This window comes from Arachis ipaensis, chromosome B2, assembly GCF_059453495.1.
Source record: "Arachis ipaensis isolate K30076 ecotype BB chromosome B2, ASM5945349v1, whole genome shotgun sequence".
Classification (NCBI taxonomy): domain Eukaryota; kingdom Viridiplantae; phylum Streptophyta; class Magnoliopsida; order Fabales; family Fabaceae; genus Arachis; species Arachis ipaensis.
In genome coordinates, this window is record NC_142437.1 from 19,953,171 (window position 1) to 19,961,540 (window position 8,370).

General features: G+C 39.9%; 1 non-coding gene across 1 annotated transcript; it reads left to right on the forward strand.

Annotated features, from left to right (window-relative positions):
* The first annotated feature begins 7,805 nt into the window (after positions 1–7,805).
* On the forward strand, positions 7,806–7,913 carry LOC148573207 (small nucleolar RNA R71). Its single transcript, XR_015906603.1, has one exon. It is a non-coding gene; the product is annotated as a small nucleolar RNA R71 (small nucleolar RNA).
* The last annotated feature ends 457 nt before the right edge of the window (positions 7,914–8,370 follow it).

An 8,370-nucleotide genomic window follows, 5' to 3' on the forward strand; every position in this document is an offset into this window, starting at 1 on the left:
CCTCTACCCAGTTTTCATTTTCCCTCTTAAATTTGATTTTGGTTATGGGTGTTGAGTAATTTTATGATTTTGGTTGTTTAGGAGTGCTCTAGTATGAGCCATGGGTGATATTCAACACAAGCTTCAGTGGGTTAAGGTAAGAAACCCTCCAACCCTTGTGATTTATCATTTTCATGAACCCTAGGTTGATGTATATATGTGAAATTGATTATGTTTTAGTGTATTTGGTAATTTTGGTGCACAATGGAAAGATTCAACTTGCTTGTGGAACTTTGGTGTGGAGGTTTAAACTTGTGGGCCTTGGAGAAGAGAATTCAAGTTTGGGTGTGAATCGCTGTCATTGAGGTACGGTTTAAGTTTCATTTAAGTTCCATGTGGTGTGATGAGAATTCCTAGGTTAGATGCCTTTAGGATTAAGTTTGGATTGTGTGAATGGTTGGTGCTAATATGCATAGTTGATATGTAATGTAAATTAATGATTGGGTTGATAATTGTGTGAATTTGTATGTTTGGTGTGTTGAGGATTTGATGAATTGGATAATGAATATTGGTTTGTGGAATATGCATTTAAATTGTGAATTTTGGGCCGGAGGTCGTGAATCTTGGACCGGAGGCCGGAAAGAGGTAAAGAAGATAAGTTGATGTGTGTATTGTGTGATGACATAAGAGATTGGATGCATTTTCGATATTGAATGTGTGAATAATTGGTTTGATTATTGAATAATAAGGTTTGAGGAATTGAGGTGTGGAATTTGATAGTTTTGAGTGAAATTGTATAGATGAAATAGGTTTGGTTTTTGTTGAGTGTAATTATGTGAATGTGGTTGGGTTGTGGTCATTTGGATAAGTGAAAAAGAGCTTGGCTTCTGAACATTGGAAAAATTGATGATTTCTATTTTTGGATAAAAATTGATTTTTTTACCAACTTCGGCAGTCTGTAACTCGGCCCTCGGAGTTTGGAATTCTTCAAAATCGGATTTTTATGAAAGTTATTCAACGATCTTTCCAACGGTTCAGAAATGGTTGAAAAAGGAATTTTGTAGAAGAAATTATGTGCGTCGGAAGTTTGGGGTTTGAAAATGTAACTTTGCAACTTTTTAACTTAGTAAAATTTTTGGTAAAACATACTCCAACGCGCACGCATGGCCGACGCGCACACGTCACTCACAATTTTCACTCCCTCACGTGTGCGCTTGGCTGACGCGTACGCGTCGATGTATTGATGCAAGAGCCCAGTAGTAATTTGGTGCGCAGAAATCGTGACGGTTCCATTCCTTGGTAACGGCGCTGAAAACTTTATACGCACGTTCATAATCTTAATTCTTTGTCACAACTTCGCACAGCTGACTAGCAAGTGCACTGGGTCGTCCAAGTAATAAACCTTACGTGAGTAAGGTTCGATCCCACGGAGATTGTCGGCTTGAAGCAAGCTATGGTCACCTTGTAAATCTCAGTCACGCGGATTCAAATGTATTAAAAGATTATAGTGTACTAAAAGATAATTAAAATAGGATAGAGATACTTATGTAATTCATTGGTGAGAGTTTCAGATAAGCGTATAGAGATGCTTTCGTTCCTCTGAACCTCTGCTTTCCTGCTGTCTTCATCAAACCATTCCTACTCCTTTCCATGGTAAGCTTTATGTAGGGCATCACCGTTGTCAATGGCTACTTCCCATCCTCTCTGTGAAAATGGTCCAATGTGCTGTCATTGCATGGCTAATCATCTGTCGGTTTTCGATCATACTGGAATAGGATTTAATATCCTTTTGCGTCTGTCACTACGCCCAGTACTCGCGAGTTTGAAGCTCGTCACAGCCATCCCTTCCTAGATCCTACTCGGAATACCATAGACAAGGTTTAGACTTTCCGGATCTCAAGAATGGCCATCCATGGGTTCTAACTTATACCACGAAGATTCTAATATCTCGAACTCGGTCCTCTGTATTAGATATCTAAGAGATATTCACTCTAGCTTGTTTGCATGTAGAACGGAAGTGTTTGTCAGGCACGCGTTTATAAGTGAGAATGATGATGAGCGTCACATAATCATCACATTCATCATGTTCTTGGGTGCGAATGGATATCTTAGAATAGGAATAAGCTTGAATTGAATAGAAAAATAGTAGTACTTTGTATTAATTCATGAGGAACAGCAGAGCTCCACACCTTAATCTATGGAGTGTAGAAACTCTACCGTGAAAAATACATAAATGATAATGGTCCAGGCATGGCCGAATGGCCATCCCCCATGAAAGTCTAAGATATCATAAAACTGATCAAAAGATCTCTAATACAATAGTAAAAAGTCCTATTTATACTAAACTAGTTACTAGGGTTTACAGAAATGAGTAAATGATGCAGAAATCCACTTCCGGGGCCCACTTGGTGTGTGCTTGGGCTGAGCATTGAGCTTTATACATGTAGAGGTCTTTCTTGAAGTTGAACACCAGTTTGTAACCTGTTTCTGGCGTTTAACTCCACTTTGCAACCTGTTTCTGGCGTTTGACTCCAGAATGCAACATGGAACTGGCGTTCAACACCAGTTTACGTCATCTATCCTTAATCAAAGTATGGACTATTATATATTACTGGAAAGCCCTGGATGTCTACTTTCCAACGCAATTGGGAGCGCGCCATTTGGAGTTTTGTAGCTCCAGAAAATCTACTTTAAGTGCAGGAAGGTCAGAATCCAACAGCATCTGCAGTCCTTCTTCAACCTCTGAATCTGATTTTTGCTCAAGTCCCTCAATTTCAGCCAGAAAATATCTGAAATCACAGAAAAACACACAAACTCATAGTAAAGTCCAGAAATGTGATTTTTAATTAAAAAATAATAAAAATATACTAAAAACTAACTAAATCATACTGGAAACTATGTAAAAACAATGCCAAAAAGCGTATAAATTATCCGCTCATCACAACACCAAACTTAAATTATTGCTTGTCCCCAAGCAACTGAAATCAAATAGGATAAAAAGAAGAGAATATAATATAAATTCCAAAATATCAATGAAAGTTAGCTCCAATTAGATGAGCGGGACTTGTAGCTTTTTGCCTCTTGAATAGTTTTGGCACCTCACTTTATCCATTGAGGTTAAGAATGATTGGCATCTATAGGAACTCAGAGTTCAGATAGTGTTATTGATTCTCCTAGTTTAGTATGTTGATTCTTGAACACAGCTACTTTATGAGTCTTGGCCGTGGCCCTAAGCACTTTGTTTTCCAGTATTACCACCGGATACATAAATGCCACAGACACATAACTGGGTGAACCTTTTTAGATTGTGACTCAACTTTGCTAAAGTCCCCAATTAGAGGTGTCCAGGGTTCTTAAGCACACTCTGTTTTTGCTTTGGACCTTGACTTTAATCGCTCAGTCTCAAATTTTCACTTGACACCTTCACGCCACAAGCACATGGTTAGGGACAGCTTGGTTTAGCCGCTTAGGCCAGGATTTTATTCCTTTAGGCCCTCCTATCCACTGATGCCTCTAAGCCTTGGATCCTTTTTATTACCCTTGCCTTTTGGTTTTAAGGGCTATTGACTTTTTTTTTTTTGGCTCTTGCCTTTTGGTTTTAAGAGCTTTTGGATTTTTCTGCTTGCTTTTTCTCTTTCTTTTTTTTTTCGCTATTTTTCTTTTCTTTTTTTTTTTTTGCAAACTTTTGTATTCACTGCTTTTTCTTGATTCAAGAATCATTTTTATGATTTTTCAGATTATCAAATAACATTTCTCCTTTTTCCTTATTCTTTCAAGAGCCAACATATTTAACATTCATAAACATCAACTTCAAAAGACATATGCACTTTTCAAGCATACATTCAGAAAACAAAAAGTATTGCCACCACATCAAAATAATTAAACTAGTTTTAAGGATGAATTTGAAACCATGTACTTCTTGTTCTTTTGTAATTAAAACATTTTTCATTCAAGAGAGGTGATGGATTCATAACTTTAAGGCATAAACACGTAGACATTAATGATCATGTAATAAGACACAAATATAAATAAACATAAAGCTCAAAAATCGAAAAACAGGAAAATAAATAAACAAGGAGATTAAGGAATGAGTCTACCTTAGTGAGGGTGGTGTCTTCCTCTTCTTGAAGAACCAATGGTGCTCTTGAGCTCCTCTATGTCTCTTCTTTGTCTTTCTTGCTCCTCCCTTATAGCTCTTTGATCTTCTCTAATTTCATGGAGGATGATGGAGTGCTCTTGATGCTCCACCCTCAGTTGTTCCATGTTAGAACTTAATTCTCCTAGGGAAGTGTTGATTTGTTCCCAATAATTTTGTGGAAGAAAGTGCATCCCCTGAGGTATCTCAGGGATTTCATGGTGAGGAATCTCCTCATGCTCATGTTGAGGTCCATGATCTCTTGTTTGCTCCATCCTTTTCTTAGTGATGGGTTTATCCTCTTCAATGAGGATATCTCCCTCTATGTCAATTCCAGCTGAATTGCAGATGTAGCATATGAGGTGAGGAAAGGCTAACATTGCCCAAGTGGAGGACTTGTCAGCCACCTTGTAAAGTTCTTGAGGTATAATCTCATGAACTTCCACCTCTTCTCTAATCATGATACTATGGATCATGATGGCCCGGTCTAATAATGACTTCAGACCGGTTACTAGTAGGAATGATTGAGCGTTGAATGAACTCTAGCCATCCCCTAGCCACTGGTTTGAGGTCCTGCCTTCTTAATTGAACTGGCTTGCCTCTTGAGTCAATTTTCTATTGAGCTTCTTCCTCACATATGTCTATGAGGACTTGGTCCAACCTTTGATCAAAGTTGACCCTTCTTGTGTAAGGGCGTGTGTTCTCTTCCATCATTGGCAAGTTGAACGCCAGCCTTACATTTTTCGGACTGAAATCTAAGTATTTCCCCCGAACCATGGTAAGCCAATGCTTTGGATTCGGGTTCACACTTTGATCATGGTTCCTTGTGATCCATGCGTTTGCATAGAACTCTTGAACCATTAGGATCCCGACTTGTTGAATGGGGTTGGTGAGAACTTCCCAACCTCTTCTTTGGATTTCAAGTCGGATCTCCGGATACTCATTCTTCTTGAGCTTGAAAGGAACCTCAGGGATCACTTTCTTCTTGGCCACAACTTCATAGAAGTGGTCTTGATGGACCTTTGAGATGAATCTCTCCATCTCCCATGACTCAGAGGTGGAAGCAATTGCCTTCTCTTTCCTCTTTCTAGTGGTTTCTCTGGCCTTAGGTGCCATAAATGGTTATGAAAAAATAAAAAGCTATGATTTTACCACACCAAACTTAATTGTTTGCTCTCCCTGAGTAAAAGAAGAAGGAAAGAAGTAGAAGAAGAAGAAAAATGGAGGAGATGGAGAGAGAGATGGTTTCGGCCAAGGGGAAGAAGAGAGGGTTTTGTCGTGTGAAAATGAAGAGGGAATGAGGGGTTTATATAGGAGTAGGGAGGGGTTTAGGGTTCGGCCATTTAGAGTTGGGTTTGGGAGGGAAATTATTTTGAATTTAAAGATAGGTGGGGTTTTTGGGGAGAGAGGATGGATGTGATTGGTAAAGAGGTGATGGAGAAGAGTGATTGAGTTGATTGGTGAGGGTAGTTGGGGAAGAGAGTTATGGAAATGTGTGAAGAGGAGAGAAAAAGTAGGTGGGGATCCTGTGGGATTCACAGATCCTGAGGAAATCCTGTGGGGTCCACAGATCAAGTGGGGCCAAGGACTTAACATCCTTGCTCTAATTAGGCGTGTAAAACGCCCTTATTGTGCAATTCTGGAGTTTAACGCCATCTTTCCTCTGGGTGCAATCCTGGCGTTTAAACGCCAGACTGCTGCTTGTTTCTAGCGTTTAACGCCAGTTTCATGCTTTGTTCTGGCGTTAAACGCCAGCCAGATGCTCCTTACTGGCGTTTAGACACCAGTAAGCTCCTCCTCTAGGGTGTGCTGTTTTCAATGCTGTTTTTCATTCTGTTTTTGATTTTTTAGTAGTTTTTGTGACTCCACATGATCATCAACCTAATAAAACATGAAATAATAAAAAGAAAATAAAATAAAATTGATTAAATAACGTTGGGTTGCCTCCCAACAAGCACTTCTTTAATGTCAATAGCTTGATAGTGAGCTCTCATGGAGCCTCACAGATGTTCAGAGCATTGTTGAGACTTTCCAACACCAAACTGAGAGTTTGGATATGGGAGTTCAATACCAAACTTAGAGTTTGGTTGTGGCCTCCCAACACCAAACTTAGAGTTTGACTGTGGGGGCTTTGGTTGACTCTGCAGTGAGAGAAGCTTTTCATGCTTCCTCTCTATGGTCACAGAAGGAGATCCTTGAGTTTTAAACACAAGGTTGTCCTTATTCAGTTGAAGGATCAATTCTCCTCTGTCCACATCAATCACAGCTTTTGCTGTAGCTAGGAAGGGTCTTCCAAGGATGATGGATTCATCCTCATCCTTCCCAGTGTCTAGGATTATGAAGTCAGCAGGGATGTAAAGGCCTTCAACCTTTACTAGCACGTCCTCTACTAGTCTATAAGCCTGTTTCATGGATTTGTCTGCCATCTCTAATGAGAATTTGGCAGCCTGTACCTCAAAGATTCCCAGTTTCTCCATTACAGAGAGTGGCATGAGGTTTATCCCTGACCTAAGGTCACATAGAGCCTTCTCAAAGGTCATGGTGCCTATGGTACAAGGTATTAAGAACTTTCCAGGATCCTGTTTCTTCTGAGGCAATCTCAGTTGATCCAGATCACTCAGTTTATTGATGAGCAAGGGAGGTTCATCCTCCCAAGTATCATTACCAAATAATTTGGCATTCAACTTCATGATTGCACCAAGGTACTTGGCAACTTGCTCTTCAGTGACATCTTCATTCTCTTCAGAAAAAGAATACTCATCAGAGCTCATGAATGGCATAAGGAGGTTCAATGGAATCTCTATGGTCTCTAGATGAGTCTCAGATTCCTTTGGTTCCTCAGAGGGAAACTACTTGTTGATCACTGGACGTCTCAGGAGGTCTTCCTCACTGGGATTCACGTCCCCTTCCTCCCTTGTAAGTTCGGCCATGATGGTTAAATCAATGGCCTTGCACTCTCTTTTTGGATTCTCTTCTGTATTACTTGGGAGAGTACTAGGAGGGGTTTCAGTGACCCTTTTACTCAGCTGGCCCACTTGTGCCTCCAGATTTCTAATGGATGACCTTGTTTTATTCATGAAACTTAGAGTGGCCTTAGATAGATCAGAGACTATGTTTGCTAAGCTAGATGGATCCTGCTCAGAGCTCTCTGTCTTTTACTGAGTGGATAATGGAAAAGGCTTGCTATTGCTAAACCTATTTCTTCCACCATTGTTAAAGCCTTGTTGAGGCTTTTGTTGATCCTTCCATGAGAAATTTGGATGATTCCTCCATGAGGGATTATAGGTGTTTCCATAGGGTTCACCCATGTAATTCACCTCTGTTATTGCAGGGTTCTCAGGATCATAAGCTTCTTCATCAGAAGATGCCTCTTTAGTACTGTTGGATGATTCCTTCAATCCATTCAGACTCTGAGAGATCATATTGACTTGCTGAGTCAATATTTTATTCTGAGCTAATATGGCATTCAGAGTATCAATTTCAAGAACTTCCTTCCTCATAGGCATCCCATTATTCACAGGATTTCTTTCAGAAGTGTATATGAATTGGTTATTTGCAACCATGTCAATGAGTTCTTGAGCTTCTGCAGGCGTTTTTTTAGGTGGATGGATCCATCTGCAGAATGGTCCAGTGACATCTTTGATAACTCAGACAGACCATCATAGAATATATCCAGGATGGTCCATTCTGAAAGCATGTCAGAAGGACACTTTTTGGTCAGTTCCTTGTATCTCTCCCAAGCTTCATAGAGGGATTCACCTTCTTTCTGTTTGAAGGTTTGAACATACACTCTAAGCTTACTAAGCTTTTGAGGAGGAAAGAACTTGGCTAAGAAAGCCGTGACCAGCTTATCCCAAGAGTTCAGGCTGTCTTTAGGTTGAGAGTCCAACCATACTCTAGCTCTGTCTCTTACAGCAAACGGGAAAAGCATAAGCCTGTAGACCTCGGGATCAACCCCATTGGTCTTAACAGTATCACAGATCTGCAAGAATTCAGTCAAGAACTGAAAAGGATCTTCAGATGGAAGTCCTTGAAACTTGCAGTTCTGTCGCATCAGAGAAACTAATTGAGGTTTAAGCTCAAAATTGTTTGCTCCAATGGCAGGGATTGAGATTCTTCTTCCATGTAAATTGGAATTAGGTGCAGTAAAGTCACCAAGCATCTTCCTTGCATTATTATTATTTTCGGCCATGTCTCCTTCTTTTTCAAAATTTTCAGTCAGATTTTCTCCAAAGAGTTGTGCTTTAGCTTCCCTT